At 42.0% G+C, this 19,587-nt stretch overlaps 1 protein-coding gene across 7 annotated transcripts in view; it reads right to left on the minus strand.

The window, feature by feature from the left end:
• The window catches only part of SULF1 (sulfatase 1), a 123,509-nt gene extending 107,117 nt beyond the window's left edge, over positions 1–16,392 (minus strand). For 5 of the 7 annotated variants that reach the window (XM_054285042.1, XM_054285039.1, XM_054285037.1 and 2 more), the window contains exons 1-2: positions 15,627–15,937; positions 14,068–14,160 (exon numbers count right to left, since the gene is read on the minus strand). The gene's annotated coding sequence lies outside the window, so the exon portion shown is untranslated. Of the gene's footprint in view, positions 1–14,067; positions 14,161–15,626; positions 15,938–16,305 lie in introns of those variants that run through there. The other 2 variants (XM_054285034.1, XM_054285038.1) reach the window with 2 other exon arrangements.
• Between the last annotated feature and the right edge of the window lie 3,195 nt (positions 16,393–19,587).

Here is a 19,587-nt window from a genome sequence, read left to right on the forward strand (position 1 = left end):
CAATATATTTACTGAGATTAAAAGAATTATGGGATGAATTTTTATCTATTATGCCATTAGCCTTAAGCAACACTGCTTTAGTAATCAGTGGGAATATATTTTTATAAGTCAAAAAGGTGACTTATCAGTGTAACCCGACATTTTGCATTCTCAATACATTACATAATAAAGAGTGCTAGCAAATTTTGCTCTTCAGGGAAAAAAATACTCTTTTGTTGAAACTTTATGCTGCTATACTGACAGAGCTGGATTAAAGATGGAGGGAAGAAACTCATGGATTGGCTGGGAAATATAGCTCGCTCTGCCTCTCTCATGTGTGTGCAATTTGCTTATTTTTATGTCCTTATAATGAACTTAAAAATGGGAAGTTCCTGAAGCAAAGTATGTCCAAAAGAGTGAAAGCTACATTAAAATTCTAACACTTCAGATACAGGAATTTACTTCTGTTGTTGTGCCTCCCACGCGTGTGCACACAGAAAAAACATTCACTTTCCTTATTAAAACATGATGGTGAAACTAGCTCATACTAAGACCATTTTTTCCACATCCTACTCACAAAATCTAAATTAGATTAGAGTCAAGCTTCAGCCACATTGTCTACTCTTCCGAGTAGGGTTTTTTTTAGCATCTATGTGTCTTTTGAGTTTCTCCAGCAATATGAAGGACTGTGAAAACTCCTAGCTATAAAAGCTATTTCAGATCTTAAAAATTCATGTCTACTTTCTTTCATCCAGTTTTTCTATTGTATATTGTTATCTTTTCCTGAAGTCTACAGCCAGAAAATTGGTATCAGCATTTTCCCCCTTAATATCATGATATATAGGGTAACACAATATCAATTCACCAGTGCAACTCAAGGCTCTGATGCATAATTTTGGAAATTTATTTGCTATTAAATGAATAAATTAGTTCTTCCAACTCTTCCATTTTCTATATTCCTATCTCTGGACAAGTTTACTAACCCTCTAACAGTGTCAGCAGAATAGGAAGTCTATCCTGATGGGAGAGCTCCCCAGTGCTTCTTGTTCATAGCTTGGCATATAAACTACCATTTCAAAATACTTCAATGTGCATCAAGATGCAGAGTAGCTGAGGAGATTCCATGGAGCACATTCATCTTTGTTTGCAATGGGACTTCTAATTTCCAGGAGATTACAGGAGCAAGAGCTGGGAGGACAGATTCTGAAATCTCCCTGAGGCATCAGAGACCAAGCATCAGTGCAGAATAAGGATCTGTGTTGAGGCTCCAAGCTACAAGTGAGGAGTCTGTCTAAGACAGTATTTCAGACCCATCATCTTGCTGAGCCAAGATTAGGCCTAACAAGCTGGTGAGAAGAAGGACACTTTTGCCTTGTCAGGACAAGTATGTCCAAATTATCCTGCTCAGGAATAGACAACTTATTCTCCTCAGGAAGTTACAGGAGGAGCTCAACCATTGTATGGTCAAAGATCCTGTGGTGCAAAGAACACTGGTAAAGAAATTAGAAACATCCTTCAGATAGAGTGGTCACGAGTGTCTCTTCTACAGGAACCTTTACCACATGCCTGCGGGGATTCCCTGTCACATTTATTTGAGGAATGCTGAGCCAGTTTCAATGCATCAGTATAAGCAAGTTTGCACTGGTGCAAAAAGTCAATAAATGCCACTCTAGACAAGCTGTGAGTTTCAGAGACATTTACAGATTTGTGGTGATGACTGCTATCACATTCGGGTTACCTATGACCAATTACAAAGGGATGGATAGTGGAAAAGCATGGATAAAAACTGAATAAGACCATACTTGCTAGCAACTCAATTCAGCAAAAAGGTCAAAAAGAACAGGAGAGTAGCCAGGTTTTGAAAAGTAAATGTTGCTCAAGTTAAGGTTATTTTGAGTCTTCTAAATGCTAAACCTTATAAAGTCTCACAAATAAGTATTCTCCCTTACCATAACCCTACACAGAACCGTGGAATTTCCTTTCACTTTCCTCACACTGTGAAACTCTGACAAAGATGGCTCAGATGTGAACTGAGTTCCAGAAAACATGCATTCCACTGCAGATATTCAAGAATTGGATGAATGGTGCAGGTGGTCACATCACTTGCATAATGGATGAGTCAACAGTTGATCTTCTCTTACATGCCAAACAAAGTTCTTAATAAAAAAGTGGTTCAGATATTTTTTCTTATACCTATAACAGGAGAAATTGAAGTTGTATTTCCCAGAATACTACCAGAGGTTAGTAGTGTTCCTAATTAAATGCCTGGGATTGAATGAATTGAATGTTCAGTGCTATTCACAAAGTAGCTAAGCTCAGAGAGCAGGAGGCTTTTTAAGGGGGCAGGTATGAACAAACTCAGGTGGAGATCAGGCTAAAATTAACACCAAATAAACTAGTGTGGCTTTGGACTTCCTATATTTTAAGTTGATAAATTCAGCTCTATTGGTTAACTCATCATCGGGCTACAAACAGAATTTTAAAATAACTTCATAAGGAGAATACATGCATCAATAGGATATATGCATATTGGACTAAAATGAGATTGTTATAATTGTCAGTTCTAAAGTTACAGAGACATATAAGAAGCACCATTATGGAGAATCAACAATAAATGATGGGAAGAAGTTCCAACCACATGAAGATGAGGAAAGGCAGCATAGCTGTAAAGCAGCAAGGTATTCAGGGGAAAAAATAGCACTAATGTCAATGATAATAAGGGTTCCAGACTGTGGGATGCTGTTGTTTGAAATTTATCTATTTTAGGACTCAAAAAGTTCATTCAAAGTCTTCCCACACTTCTGTAGAGGGCAATAAAAAATCCATACTGAAAATGAAACTTAAAGTAAAAATCTTGTATAGTTTTAGTTTATATGTTTTAAGTAGTAGTCCTCAACACTGTTCAGTTGTACTGCACAGCAAACCACTGAATTTGAGATACTCTTTAAAGAAGATCTTATGTGACAGACCTGGCCAAAACCAGGAAGAGCATCTTCTCATGTGAATGTATTTTGGAGAAATATTTCTCCTGCAGTTCACTGTGTCTGGAAGATCTATTTAAAAGTGAGATAAGAACAACTGCATGTATCATAAGCAAACTATAAGCTGGAGTGAATTGCTTTTTATAAATATCCAGTTTACTCAAAGACACTGAGAAGTCAGGATGAAAATCAAGAATAAAATTTAATTCAAAGTAAGATAATGAAAACAACAAGTTGAGGGCAAGTGTTTCAAGCAAGATAAGCAACAGTCATAAAGTTAGAGAAGGACACTGAATTGGAGGTAGCAATGGATCTCCTCAAGACAGGAGTGACAGAAGGACCTAGGTGGGCTGGAACAATGGGCCATCAGGATCCTAATGGAATTCAGCAAGGACAGACATGACGTCCATCTGCTCAGAGCTCATTAAATGGCACCTATGCTCAATTTTTTTGGGCCTACAGTACAAAACCAGCTGGGATTAACCGGAGCAAGATCAGTGGAGGGCTATCGAGATGTTTTAGGGATGGAGCATTTGCCCTGCAGGGAGAACCTGGCGTTGTTCCTCCTGGAGATTAGCTGGACATGGCGGGGATTCAGAGCAGCTGCCCAGTGCCTGTAATTAGTTATAAAGAGAGAGAGCAAGCCTCTGTCAGGAGTCAGCAGTGCATGGCAGGAAGACAAGAGATAAGGGGCATAAGCTGAAACAAAAGAAAGTCAGACTGGATATAAATCAAAGCAAGCTTCTTCCCTGAAACAAAGCCAAAGAGCAGAACAAGTTGCCCAAGACACTGAGCACTTAATATCTTCTGGGATTTTCAAGTTGCAACTGGATAAAGTCCTGAGCCACAGGATCTGATCTCATAGCCTAGTTTTAGCACCACCTGAGACCTCCCAAGGTCCTTTCCAACCGGACTCTTCCAGTGTTCATTCTGCGAGTATATGAAATGTTTAATTTGAGGTTGAGAGTGTCCTTATTCTTGACAGAGGGATAAAGAATTGACTTGACCATCCCCATTTGGAATATATATGGATGAATGCAGTGCTAATCATACAATTGTGCTTTGTGAGGGCAAAATGTACGTTGAGAACTAAACCAAAATGAAATTTTAGTGTGGAGATTGGCTGGTTCTTTTCCTGCACTACACAGTAGCTATCACTATCACTGCACATTACTGTGTGTCTCATAACAAAGCTCCATGGAAGGCAGGCAATTCGATGTGGCATAACAGACAAAATTCCACAGTGGTTACTACTGAGACTGAGGGCAGGAGAGCTTCAGACCAAGCTCTTCTCCTCTCAAGAGTGCGGCACCTGAAGAACATGACTGCCTTTCCAGCAAAAGCAGCAATGTCCTGAGGACAAAGTTTCTCTGAAACTTTTTTACAGGATGATTGAAAAAATCTTTTGGAGTGAGCACACCAAGGACTATCTAGCCAAAAGCATTCAGTCTCACTCTGTGTGTGGCAGTAGGCACAAAAGAGGCCCAGACAGAAATGGAAAACATAGCAATATTTCTAGATTTTTGCAGAAGCAATGCGCTCAATAAATTGCAAATGCAGCAACTCTGTTCATTTGTTCCTAATGACAATAAAGAAGATGCTTGGAAGGGAACCATTAGCCAAACAGATTTTTTTCCCAAGATTTGTTAATCTCTAGCAAGAGAACTGACAAAATCATCACTAGCAAAATAGAGCTGGAGACATGAGAGAAGAAGGCTTGACACTTCATCATCAATGCCACAAGCTATTAATTTCCCTCTGAAAATCCAGTGCAACAATTTTGATTCAGGAAAGATGAATGGCCATAGCAGGGAAAGTAAACATGAACTGTGGAAAGTCTTTCTGGTTAAGCTGGAAAGGCTGCAGCCAAGATATTTCCTACTTAACCTTCATCAAGGAAAAGGTCAAAAAAGGCCAATGTATTTAAGCAGGGCACAGGATGGAACAGAAAAAAAACTTCCTATGAAAAAGATGAAGTTCACATTCTTTTGGTCTTCATTAAAACTATTCCACATCACTCCACACTTTCATTTAAAGCAGTTTCCTGACAGCATTGAAGACAAGATCTAAAAGCATCTTTTGTCAAAATATAAATGTGTAAATGGAAAATAATTTGTGTACAGTACACAAAACAGGGGAATGTATGAAGGATGCATAAGAAAGAGAAAAAACACCTTTAGCCTTAGGAAATTATATAAGCAGAGGTATGCAAGGTAATCAACCACCCTGTGTACTTCCATGTACATGTTCTCTAAGCTGAACAGTTACCAAGGCATATGTGGCTTTACCAAAGTGGAATTTTAATTTTTTTATATGAAGCTTCTAAGGAAAAAAGAATTTTCTTCAAGCACTACAAAAGAGATGGAAATTAATGTCTACAGGCATGTAATTTCCAAACTGCTTAGAAAACAAAATAGCTCTGCTTTGACACTCTCTCTCCTCATGTCCATAACAGCTACTATGGTTACTGGGCAATAGAATATAATATATGGTAAATGCCACACTCAGGATCTTTCCTGGAAGAACAGATAGTACACCTTTGTGCAGACTGATACATGAATGGATCAACAGATATGTGCAACAAGCACAAAGAAATGCTACTGGGAGAGAAAAAGAATATATTTTCTTTCCATTCTCCACTCACCAAATCTGGTCTGGCTTCCTTTGGGGTATCTATCAGTCACGATTCAGACTCCTACTCCATCTATTTTAGAAGCTCCCTAGTGTCTCAGTCTAATATGTGATGTCTCTTGCCCTATAGTGTCAGCATGGCACTTTCTTGCCCACCTCAATTTTCATCCTTCATTGTTCACTACCATTGTTCCTATTAACTGTATATGTTGGCAATTGATGATGAAGTGGGGCAAAAAGCTTCTTCAAACAATGAGAGTGGCCCACACAGAGCTTTGAAGATAAGGACTGAGACATGGACTCTTCATTTCATACCCAATGTGACTCAGCAAGGTGTCTGGAAGAGATGGGTGAGGCATTCTAGGAAACCTGCTCTACCTCCCCCTGTGTTAGGCTCTCATCCAAAATAACTGCAACACTTTCTTAAGAGATGAGCTGTTTGACAGTTGGGTATGACTTCAAAAACCCAGACTCATAAATACATGCATTACTGAAATCAATTCTGAACTGAAAAGCCCAGCATATTCTTCTACTGTAGGCAGGGAAACAGCAACTCTGGCAGTCACTGGTGGCTGGAGACTAAAACAAAGCAGTGAATAGTTCAAATAGCTGCCAGATGCAACATCCTGGTACTCCACATGTCTGTGTCCCTCTTCCACTGCCATGGTAGCACTGGTGTCACAGTTCAAGCTTCAGTACTGAGCCGTGATACTGCAGCAAATGCAGAATGGTTGAATTACTGCTGTTATCTGAATGGTCTGTGACTGAAGGGCAAATATTCTTGTGGGAAATGAAAATTTGCTCTGCACTGTATGTTGCCCTGGGGCTCCCAAGGTGTGTGCATGAGTAATCTCCATTGGAGGAGTGGAGCAGACAGGTCACAGCAGCAGCATCACTCGCCTGAATTGGAGCTCTGATGCCCATATTGATGACCTCATTAAACTGTATGTAGGAAACAGCTTTATTCAAAGCAGCCTTGAACCAGTACCCAAAAGCAATGTGATGGGCATATGAATGTCATTGCAGAACTCCCTCAACACAGGTTCAAGCTCCTCAGGAAGTGATTCTCTCCAATCAACAACCCAAGCAACAACTAAGGATTTTACACGGCATTTAAAAGTAGGAATACACAAAGTACACATGATATTCTCTCACTGCAAATGCTCTGCAGCTACCAGAAAGTGCAGTAAATTCTCTGTCCTTACATACAAGGTAGACAGGGTCCTCAAAACACACAATATCAAGATACAGTTCCACAATGTCACTTGTCAAAGACAGCACATACATCAGCTATACTTAGCCATGTCCTTGTTTTATCTGGCTTTTGCAGAGCACATTGCATGTTGGCAACTATTATCCTCTCTAAAGGTTTCACAGGATTTGATAGATGTCCTCTTTGTGCTATAGATATCCATGGTACCCAAGACCAAAATAAATAGCTGTAACACAGACCTATTTCTTGAGACATGGTTATATTGCATATCAAACCCTTCACAAATTGATGATGTGCAAAACTGTGCAAAATTTGTGGAGAGGAGATGTTTGCAGAGCAATTTATTGAAAGACAAAATGGGATGTGAGCTGCAAAGGATGGGGAAAATCTGAAAAAATGGTGTACTTCTTTCAATACGTCTCTGTAGCTGCACATTTCCTATGTTGAACTGCTATTCTTTTGAGGACTCTGGTGATCCCTGACTGTGCACACCTCAAAGTCTCTTCATTTTGCCCTACCTCACTTCAGAGGATCTCTGCTTTAGAGGAATGCTCCATACCAAACAGAAGGAAAACAAAACCCAAATTCAGTGGCCTTTTTCATTTAGGAGTTGAGTTGCAGAGCAGTAGAGCTCAGGAAGCCTGAATATTGGCAATGGATGGAAGTTTACAGTGGTATAAAAAATACCAACCTCCTACGGATATAGAGATAAAAGAAACTACTGGAATTCCTGACAGATACTTGTGTTCACTTCAGAACATTTTTATTGGTCTAACTGTGGTAGCTGTCTCCCTAAATCCTACCATCTCCTGGTGGCCAAGCAGACAGTGTTATAATCTCAGTTCATAAATTGGCCCTAGATGTATAATAGATAACAACAAGGTAAGTTCACATGTGTTTTACTAAACACACATTCAAGATTTCAGATGTTATAGCTAAAATAAAATAGTGGGCAATGACATCAAAGGAACCTTTGCTCAATGTTTTTACAAAGGCTGGATTAATGCAGAATTCTTTATTGTCACAAAGTTAGCAAAACTCAAGTATTATTCTAAAATATACAATTCTTAGCATTTTTACAGTCCTTGGGGTAGAAAAAAAAGGTGACAGTTAAAAGGCATCCTGTGCTGGTTTTTTCAGGATGTTCAGTTTATTATTGCACTACTGTTCTCTAATTTGTGACTGGCATGCCCCTAGGCAGTCAAGTCACTGGGAAATAATCCTCAAAAGTTTTAGCATAGGTAGATCCAGAAACATGGGTCCTGAATCTCTTACTTTTCTCTCTCTTTCTTCCATTCTTTGTCCAACATCATATTCCTCTAAGATCATCCATTATTCCTCATTGTGATTTTACTGCTTGTGGGCACCACCAGCACCATCTCTGATTCCCCTAAGCTCTATCTACCCCACAGGCCTTTGAAACATTCTTTAAGTAACAACACTGAGTGATTTTTAAAACATTTGTGTGTAACCTATATAACTTACGTTCACATTTTTTGTCAGTATAACCCAGCAGTAGAACAGGTGACACTTTGGAGGAGTACAGTGTTCCATTTCTACAGTCAGTACCAAAACTACATTTAATCTGAGTATCCTAGTCCCTTCCAGTGAATCATATCTCCAGGGTTCAAATGAAAGACCTGCTTCATGCATCCTTCTGTGGAAGGTATAGGAGACACCTTAAAGAGCTGTGTAGGAATTACACCACAGCTGTTCAAATATAGTGTTTATCCATGCCATCGCTCATCTATGGGCTGAAAAAGAAACTCAAGATGATATCAAGTTCTTCCAGGTTAAGCTCCTCAGCAATCTTTACAAAGCAAGCCAGCTTCAACCCTGCATATGGAAAGAGGCAGGTGCCTTTGAAGATTTACAAAAGGAAATCCTGCTTTCCTAACTGCAGTGCCTGGAGGTTTTCAGGAGGACTCTCTTCATTGATCAGAGACAGAACATGCCTTTAGGTAGCTGCTGTGTAAGTATTTAAGACCCAAGGGGCACCTTGGCTACGCAGGCTGGATCCCACCCCCAGAATCTTATTCACCTTTTAAAAGCAGCAGCAGAGCAGGCACTTCTGTTTCTTTCCTCTTTTCTCTCCACACCACTTACTAGCTTCTCTCCAAATCCTAGTTATTGGGTTAGAGAGTCAGAAGTGGTAAGGGAGGACTTTCTGTATTCTGAGTGATACTGCAGCGATTCTCTAAATAAAGAGGGATAGGCCTTCATTACATGTGCACGTTTAGCCTCATGCTCATGGTGACACTGGCACAGTCTGTGCCAGATAACATCTGTTATCACACTTCTCCTGTGGACGCACACAGTGCCCCAGTGTGTGGGTTGAGAAGGTGCCACCAGGTAGTTGAATATCTTACAGCTCACAGCCCCCTGAAGGGTTGGCCGTGTTTCCCCTCCTCACCCCAAGCCAGCAGCTCCAACCACTTTCATGGTTCCATGTGGACCCTCTGTCCACTTGCTGAGATGAACCAACTCAGTAGGCAGGCAGCCAACAGAGCTTCCCACTGGCCTGATGAGTTTATTCAGCACTCCAGGAGGTGAGCCAAGAGCCAAACCTGGCACAAGGAAGGAGATGGGAACACACTGCTGCAGGCGGAGGATGGGAAGATCAAGGATGAGTTTCTCCAGGGCAGCAAGCTATTCTGCTGTCTGAGGAGACAAGAAACCTCACCCTCTGTTGCAATAAAACCTCTTTAACAAAATGGGAGTTATCAGACGACCGATCAGAAATTTCAGGAGGAGCTGATTACAGTAAACCTCGGGAAAAAAAGTTGGGTTCTTTTAATTGCCAGGCACGACATGCACAAACCCACCTTGTTCACACAGCCTGCATGCATTTACATAGGCAGATTTGGGATTTCTGTTAGTTTCCTTCATGTTTCTGGAGCTGCATGCAAGCCAGCTGTCTCAGCAACCAGGAGGATTAGGCTTAAAAAACCAGAAACCAGAGATCTGAACTTCTCACATTATATCTTGACTCTTACACTTGAAGCTTTACAAAGAAGGCTAAATATCTTCAGACTACTGATAAAAGTCAGGAGAGTTGGCAGTTTTGCAGACATTTACAGGCTTGGCAACACATTTTTCTGTATTTAAGTGAAAACAGACAAAACAGTGCACATGGTAGAATAACGAACATCTTGGCACATTGCAATTACAATACTGGAACAGACCACTATTCAGTTTTAATAGATGCTTTTGAGAAAAACAATCCCCTGTGTTCAGCTCCCTGTTACATTTATTCTCCAGAACCCTAATGCCAAAATCTTCCCCATCTTCTCTGTGAGCTTTCCAAACAGAGTTCACCTCCTGTGAAGCACCACAAAAATACAGCTGCTGTCAAGCAGCTCCTCTCCTTGCTAAGATGGGTTAGATTCACATCACAGAGAAATGGCAGCTTGCAGTGCCACAATTACATTCAAACCAGGATAGGATTTTTTTCGGAATACAGCATCACTGACTTTCTAGTCTTTTGCTTCTATATAGAAACTCCATGAAGTATTCTACAGATAATCTAGCACTGATCTGCAGCCTGGAATTCTGCAGCACAGTACCACATCTAGAAATATTGCAGTATATATTCCAGCAATACTACCAAATATGCAGATTTAAATACTATAATGCAAGTTAATATTTAATTGCAAGTAAATTTTTGCTACAAAAGAATTAATTATTAAAAAAGGGAAACCATGATAAAATTTTGAGTGTAAAGGTCAACTATTATCAAAAAATGTTTCACTATAACCAAACCACCAGTGGTGGTTATGCCTGGGAAGGTTCAGAGCTCCAGGATTAATAGAGCACACACAGTAACAAAGGCTTACCAGCCTTTCCAGCAGATTCTGAAAGTGGGAACTAAAGTTCCGGGAAAATCACTAACACTATATCTGCTGTGTGCATAAACCATAAGATGAAACAAGCATTAGTTTCCTCAGAAAATAAAATTCTTAGGACACATGAAATTAAAATGGAATTACTCTCACCAGTTAACAACTTTTGAATATGAATAAGCAATGCTAAACAAAGATCTTGCAGGGGCCCTCAAAAGCAGTCTACTGACATGACTGAAATGTGCTAAAATAATTCAGCTAAGGAGAGTCTTGTTTGGTTATTAATTTAATAATTACTGTGCTGCATTCTGAGGTGACACTGCTTAGAGCCTTGAGCCTCTCCACTTTACAACTTCCTCTCCAAGCACATGACAGCACTGAACTTGCCCCTCTTGGTAGGAATAACAATGGAATTACTGCACTCTGATCATATGGAAATGATGAACTAATGTTGGAGCAAGAAAAGGGAAAGAGAAGAATATCCGAGGGGGGCAGGAGAGAATATTACACTGCTGATCCAGAGTGATGGCTGAAGGCTTGATAAAGGAGAAGCAGGGTGACTTGCTGCCACTGCTAGGGCACAGCACAGGGGACTGTACCCCCTCCCACTCGCTTCCTCTGCTGCTTTCTGCATGTGTGGCTGCTCAGGGACAAGGGCTGCAAGTAACTGCAGTGCAGGGACAGCCACAGCTCAGTGGATTATTCACCGTGTACATTCAGCCCCCCCACTTCACCTGCAGCCCACTTAATGCAGCTCTACCTGTGATGGAGGCATTGGGACAGGGTAGTATGAGGAGGATGACTGTGTCTTATGGGTGTCACAAAGCTCTCTTGAGAGCTGCGTTATTCAGTGCCTTCTGATTTTATATCCTCGAAATCCCCAAAGATGGCAGCTAAAATTTAAACAGGCATTCTGAAAAGACACTCTTGATCCCATTATCAGTGTCGTGGATGGGATTACAATGGGGGTGGTAATGGTGGAAATGTTTTAGGAGAGATCCAGTATCAACAGCAGGAGTGGCCACTAATTGGATTCTTTCTATGTCACCGCAGAGTTGTCACGGGACCCTCGTTCTCTGTTGAACACTGCAGCTCTCAAGGGGCTCAGAAAGGAGCTTTCTCAATTGTTATCACATCAGTCTGCCTTCCCACTCAAACACAAATCCCCCAAAGCTCTTTCTAAAGCTAAGGAAATCGTGGAACCCATGACTCCCATGACATCTGCAACAAGTGTCCTGCCTCATCAGTGTGAGAATGGGCCCTGACATCATTACACAAGGCTCAAACTCCTGATCCTGCATGAGCATTTGGTCATATATATATATATATATATATGTATATATATATATAAAATCAAGTGCAGGATATAAGTTAAACAAAGCTAGGTAAAAAACCTGTGGACTGTCAAAATAGATAGTCTGCAATAAAGTGTTTCTAGCCAGAACAGAATTTGCAAATGTTTTCTAATATTTTTTTCCTTAGCTGTCTAACTCTAACGTCCACTGAGTGTGATTTTTATAATGGCTTGCACACTTAGGAGCACTGTCCCCAGCATCACAACATTTAAAATAAACTGGTTTTATCAGTTCCTGACTGAAACAAGAGAGGTTACAATAATTTTCACACTGTTACTCGCAATCTCTAGGATACTTTTGGATTTCTACGTGCAATTTTTTTCCTAACAACATCTAATTTAGCCTACTTTTTGAAGGTGCATTTACATGCCATTTGGAAATTCACCAAGCGTTTTTTTCCAATGCAAATTACACCAATCATAATTATTTTTTTTTCCTCTGAAACAGAGACAAAAATCAATGAAAGGCCAAGGAGACATGCCAAGAAGCAGAAACTGAAGTTGCATTTTGTGATGTAATGAGCTCACCCACCTCAATTATAAAGTGCTAAGAAGAGGAAGCCCCTGACAAGCAATAAACTGACACATAATTAAGACAATTCAGGGCAGAACACATTCTGGCTGGAAAACATTTCCTTGTGCTCTACCTAACTGCTCAGAGCAGTGAGAAAAAAAACAAACCAGGGTGACACTTTGAAAACTCTATGAAGACAATAAGTATCCCATCTAATTTTCACTAGCTGGGGGAAAAAGAAACACACCAGCTTTTGTGCAGAGCAGGTTGCCTCACATCACAAACAGAGCTGATAGTACAGACATGCCTGGTATGTTCAGCATTCCATATCAAGCGAAGATGAATTAGCCGCAACAAAAATGTGTTACAGCTTTCATGCAGCAGTTTATGGATTTTTTTTTGTACCTCTGGAATTTTTTACCTTGAGCGTATCATGGAACTTGTACTGTCTCAGATCTTTTCCTAAGATTATTTTTATCTCACTGTGAGGAACATCTTTGCGAGCTCTGAACACTTTTACAGCTGCTGGGATGCTAATGGGAACTTCATGTGTGTACCCAGCACAAGTGCTCTCAGGAAAAAAAAAGCCAATGTCAAAGGAAGGTATGTAGAAGTCACCATAAATATGTCTTTGAATGTTTACCATCTGGAACAGTAGATTACGTTTTGACAAGAAGCTGGACTGCCCCGTGGGCATTGTCTTTTAAACAGCCCCATCATTATGAAGGAAGGAAAAACATGATTTGCTGTTCCTAGTTTCTCAGCAAGATTTTCTGGCAGTGCTAGAGAAACTAGTTTGGCTTTTTTTCCCCTTAGTAAAACAATAACAAGCTGGGCATGTGTAATTAGCTATGCACTTTCTTTAAAAATATGGTTTCTTGTAGATCATCTGATCTGTGATACCCACAAAGAGGGATAGGTTTCAGCTAGGCAGTGACAGCACCAGGCTCTGCAGCTCACAGTGCTGCACCTCAGCTTTGCTGAAGTCTGAACCTCTGTGTGCTGAAGCTGGCATACTGAGCTTCTCACAGGACACACTGGGAGAAAGAGGAGAAATCCAATATACAAGACTTGTACGTGGAGCTATAATGAGGTTTTCCTTTGGTTTTGTTTTTCATTTGAAGCTTGTAAAAGTTTCCATCACTTTTTACAATGAGAAAGTGTAGACTGAGAGAAAAAACCAAAATGGTCAAATTTATTCACATAAATCTTGGTCTGGTTGCCCGGTGATTTTTGGGATTTAGCTAATTCTCTGTTTCAAATTGCTGTGGATGACTTCTGAGGACACATTCGCACTAAAGAGTGTGTTTGAAAATACAAGCTGAGAACAACCTGTAAAGAGGCCAAATAGTCTGTTCAAGGAAAAAAGTTAACAAAAAAAGTTGGTTTGAGGCAAAAATATACGTGCAACATGAAACATGGGTTTATGGGCATCGTTGCACTCTTGAATACCAAAATCACAAAGCACCAGCTATAAATCCCCTTGCTCAGCCTACTAAACAGATCTTATTTCAGAACACATTAGATACAGTATTATATATAGAATATCTCACCTGTAAGTGGTGAGGACAGTGTTAGATTTCTTTCACAAGTAGGAGGCCAATAATTCATAAGCACCAGAGGTATGTGACAGTTACTGTGAAGAACTGTTAAGGTGCAAAAGAAGCAAATAATATTGTTACTCTGCACAGGAAAACAGCATATATATATACAGCAAATTTTAAAGCAAACAACTCCAAACCAAATAAAAGGAAAAATAATCCATCCTCTAATTTCTCCATCTAGATAATTTAGAATAAAACAATGAAAACGTCTTTTCTGATAAGCTAACATACTGTAATTAGTGATAACATTTCTGATTTAGTTAATTTGCTGGGCTTCCCACGCTCCAGACATCAATGAACTTAATAGTGGAATTAAATGAAAATGATAGCAGAGTACTTCCATAACTAATTTCTAATTATATTTCTGCCCCCCTTCCTTCCTAAACATAAATTTTTGCCTACGTCTAATTAACACTTCAGATTGCTAGTTTAGAATCTATAAATATAGCGAGTCTTTAATGATCCATTATAGTGATGCTACTTAGTTTTCAATGACTTGTAAAACTTTCACAAACAGATCTGCAAATGAATTACATCCATCTGCTCTGCTGCAGCTGCAAGAGCAGCATTACATTGTACCCTGCCTTTCCCTACTTCCCTGATTTTCTCTTAACTTTACGCCCATGTGTTAGCCAAACCATCTCGATGCCGACTGTCAGGAGCCCAGGCAGGTCTCTATAAAGGAGCCTTCAAACTTTACAGACATCTCCAACGCACTTTCAAAACATTCTGGTTTGCCTCCCAGCTGAGCCCCAGACAGGCTGCAGCATCCTGCTCCAAACCTGGGGAATACTCTGCCGCGGTGCCTTCTCCCGCCCGAGCACGCCGTTCCACGGCTCTGCCGGGGCTCGGAGGCGCTCGGAGATGCAGACACAGCACCCACGGTGGCACCCCCAAACACAGCACCCACCGTGGCACCCCCAGACACAGCACCCACCGTGGCACCGCACACACAGCACCCACCATGGCACCCCCAGACACAGCACCCACCGTGGCACCGCACACACAGCACCCACCGTAGCACCCCCAGACCCCGGGCGGGCACCCACACCCACACACTCACACTCTCACACACGCACACACGCACACACACACAGACACACACACACAGACACACGCACACAGACACACGCACACAGACACACGCACACACTCACACACACGTGTGCGCCCAGCGGAGAGCGCTGCCTGCGGGGGGAGCAGAGCCGGCTCCCGCAGCGCCGGGACACACCGCTCCCGGGGAGATTTTCCAATCTACACCTCCGCAAGCGTGACCTTAGCGGCGCTAAGAGTGTTAGCTCTATGAAGACAGCCAAGCATCAGGCTGTGCTCGCTGTTATCTGTCAGCCGTACAATAGCAGCATTGATAAGGCAGCAGCAACTGGCTTTGACAAGTGTGCTGTGCTAGCATTCCTCTGAAAACCGTGAAGGAAAAAAAAAAAAAAGGAGACAGAGAGAGAGAGAGAGAGAGAGAGAGAGAAAGAGGCATGAGGTGCCTTTTACCTTACCTGAACAAAGTGTGCGGTTTTATTTTTCCCTCTGAGCTGCTGGAAACGATTCTTCCCGCTTCTCCCCCAGAGCTAGGTATTTCTTCTTTTGCTTGCAGCTCACACTTGGGGAAGACCACACAGCTCCAGCAAGGCTGCCTCTCTCCCCTAATCCCCACTCGAGTGTGATGACACACACTAACCCCAACCATCTGTTGAAACACGTCCTCAAGCACTCAGCACAGTGGTGTGTCAAGACGGGCTGCCCAATCCAATCGCTGGGGTTGGGTGGCTCTTAAGGAGCTGGAGGCAGAGACAAGGGCAGAAACTATGAGGCTGAGAACTCTTTAGCAAAGTAACCTGAGATTTTGAGAAAGCGCTGCTATTGAAAAAAAGAGCAGAAGGGGGAGGTACTCGCGGGAAGGTAGAGGGAGTGGATTAGTCTGGTGGCCAGTTGTGTAACTTCTCACAACTCCCTGTATTCCCAGGGGACCACTGGGACCCCTTTGCAGTGCGATGCACAGAAGCACAAGAGCAACACTAAAATGTTTTTGTGGCGGGTCTATTGAGGGCAATCTCCACCGAGAGACGCTTTTCTAAAAGAGATAAATGATGCAGTTTGAAATCCTGATAAAGTGCTACTGCGGGAATCGTTTGCAGGGCGATGTGACATCTGCATCCCGAAATCCCAACTCCTTACCGTGCCGCGGTTACCCCGTGGCCGCTTCCAGCCTTCCTGGGAGAACGGCGGAGAGAGGCTGGAGGAAAACCGGGATGGGGGGGGGGGGGAGGCGAGGCGGGGAGAAGAGGGGATATCCGAAAAGCAAATATTTCTGCTTCTGCACTCAGACATGTGCGAGTCCTTGTCCCGAGCCCGCGCTTTCCGGGAGGTGGGCTGGCTGTCCCCGCTCCCCGGTGCGGGCTCCCCGGTGCGGGCTCCCGGTGCCGCTCGGTGCCCGCCCGCCCTCGGCGGCTGCAGCGCCCGCTCCGCGCTGCTGGGACAGCTCCGGCCCCGCTCCCGGCTGCCTTCCCCCGGCCCCGGCTGCCACCAGCCTGTTGCTTCCCCGCCGCTTCCGCCGCCGCCCCGCAGCGTCCCGCGGGACGCGGCCGCGTTTGGGGAGCGCTGCGCTGCCCCTGGGGAGCCGCCACCGCCCCGGCCGGGGCTGGGGGCTCCGGGCTGTGCCGCGGCAAGCACGGACTGTGGCTGGTCTGTACCTCAGTTTCCCTCTGCCGCAAAGCAAACATTATCACACCTTCCTCCCTTCTCAGGGTCACTGCCAGGAAAAATCTACTAATTTACAGAAGATGTCCGGGAAGGATAGATAAGGGACACAGAAAAGCTGCTAAGTGCCAAAGAAACAGTTCTTTCCTTTCCCCTCCCTGTAATAGGATAGCGTGGAAGAGAGACTTAGAATCTCAAGGGTTTTTACCTCATTACCAAGTGCCTGACTTGACACTTGCATTAAATCTACATTTCACATTATGACAGATGTTGTGTTTTCTTTGAACTGAAAGGGAAGGACGTTGTTTTGGCATTAAAAGTTACTCTGAAAGTGTTAACATCCGACTTGAAGAAAGGTTTGCAATTGTGAAAAGACACACTCTGCCCAGCTATATGAAAGCCATATGAGGGTCTTGAAATGCTGATTTGGCTTACTCGTTCTTTAATACCTTACACAAGGCTGTTTCTGAATGACTAGTGGCAAAGTGAGTACTTAATAAAATGTGAGATTCAAGAGCTGGGGTCTGAGCCCAGATAGCTGTTAGCAAAGCTGACCTGGAAAAGAAAAGAAAAAGAAGAAACTGTATTTGCCTACGTTCTTCCCCAAAGTGATGACACAGTGCCTGTTTCAGCCTATTACTCTGAAACTGCTATCACAGATGTTTGGTATCCACTAAAACACTACTCCCTAATCTGCTAATTCTAGATAAATAAACAGCTGAATAATATTTCCAACAATAATATGTGGTGAAGTAGAGATGCAACTACTGTCCCTGGGGTATTGTAAGATTCTTAATGTTGCCAATTATATCTTCAGGGCAAGGGTTTGGTTTGATTTTGTTTCATTCTAGCAGACTGTGATCTGTAAACAGACTGGATAACCTTACATATCCAAAAAGCCCTGGAGTCTTTATGGAGCTCATTTGCATTTTCCTTAGCTGTACTTCTTACCAGTATTTTACAGTAACTGCATTAAAAATCTATAGTGATCAAAGATGTGGAATATCAAAAAGCCCCTCAAATTGTGCTGCATCATGCTGTGTCCTGACTCACTTTCTAAAATGCAGCTCACCTCACAGATGCTCTATGTTTATATTGGTCAGATGAGAGGCAAATTCAGCAGGGTTCAACCTCTAACCAACATGAATGACAGTTATGTGCATACAATTATTTTATGTTGTGATGTGGTAAATGCCTATCCAATGTCGTTTATTATATCTGAGTATAAATATACATAAGCAAGTTACTGAGCATTTGTGTGATGCACAGGCCAAGGTCTGTTGGTTTTTAGGCCTGTGTGAGTCAGGGATGCCTCTGCTGATGCCTGTCAAGTCACAATACTGTAAAATTGACATGTTTAAAATGTCCCCTAACTTAGTGTTTTGTATACCGAGACACACATCCCCTCACATTTCTCTTCATAGTCTCTGCCATGACTTGAAATACAAATTTTTGTCTCTATTAGCCCTCAAACATCACCCATGATCATGTTTTCACTTAAAAGCTACTGCTGATGTTGCGGGATAATTTAACTGCTACTTGTGCGACTACAGCCAGATTTAGTTTGCTGTGACAGCTTATAACAGACTTTTGCACCACTTCTCCTCTATGCACACTGCCATCTGCAAAGAGTTTAGGTTTTAAAGGCTGAAATGAAAGCTGCACTGAAGAGCCATACCCGAAATGCTGCTAAAATTATGCATCATAAAACAGGTTCTCAAGTTGACTGTCAAACCCTTGAACTCTTGCTAAGGTCAGGCTGCCCCCACTCACATAAGACTTGTAGCAAAGTGAATAATGCTTTATGCAAATAACTCAAGACAATCCTAATATGCAAGATTAATTGTAAGTAATTGTGATATTGAGAAATAGTCACTCTTGTTTTGTTTCCACAGATAACATGTCCCTCACAGAGTAGTTCCAATTGGTTTCCATGGTAGCCAACAGCATCTTTAAGCCAGGGCACTGAGGTTCACTCTGTGTTGCCTAGACTTTAACTCACCACCTTTCTCCAGCACAGATGGCCTTGGCAGTTTTGTGTGTGAGCGTGGAACACAAGCACATAATCACACACGTGCACCTCTGCTCAAGAACCTCATGCAATTATCTGGCATTTTCAGCTCTCAAAAATAATCAAAGGGGATTTTTCATGATTCCTGCAGCAACCTCAGTCTATCTCTCCTGCCAATATGAAGGGAAGATGACTTTTTGCTTCCTTGAATAATTTTATGTCTACCCTGGATTCAATTATGGCTGAAGAGTTTATATAGGAACAGAAGAGGTTCTAGAACATGACTATAAATCTACCAACAAGTTTACTGTTAAATTGTAGCTTCAAATGCATGCTCATGCATGAATAGCATGCTCATGCTCCTGTTGAGTTTCAATGATATCTTGTCGAAAATGACATGTAATAAAAAAGCCTTTGAAAGCCTGAATTGCAAAGAAAAGATAAATAATTGTAAAACAATGTTTCTTTCTAAAGATCCCAGCAAACAGCAAGTTCCAAGAAGCAGAGGAAGATATGCTTCTTCATGTGGAGCACAGTGAAACCTTGCAGCGACTTGCTGCAGGATGCAGTGGGGATAGAAATGACATTTATTCATGGAAAAAAAAAAATAATGGACAAGTTCATGGACAAAAATTTACAGCAATTAAATACAAATATATAGCTTCTGGTACAGGGAATCCCTGAATCACCTGGAGCGGATCCTGGACAAATATTCCGTGCTTGTCCTATTCTTACACTTTACCCCAAGC

The sequence above is a fragment of the Melozone crissalis genome, unplaced genomic scaffold, assembly GCF_028551555.1.
Source record: "Melozone crissalis strain CALT ecotype California unplaced genomic scaffold, PUWL_Pcris_2 ptg000042l_1, whole genome shotgun sequence".
Taxonomy (NCBI): Eukaryota; Metazoa; Chordata; class Aves; order Passeriformes; family Passerellidae; genus Melozone; species Melozone crissalis.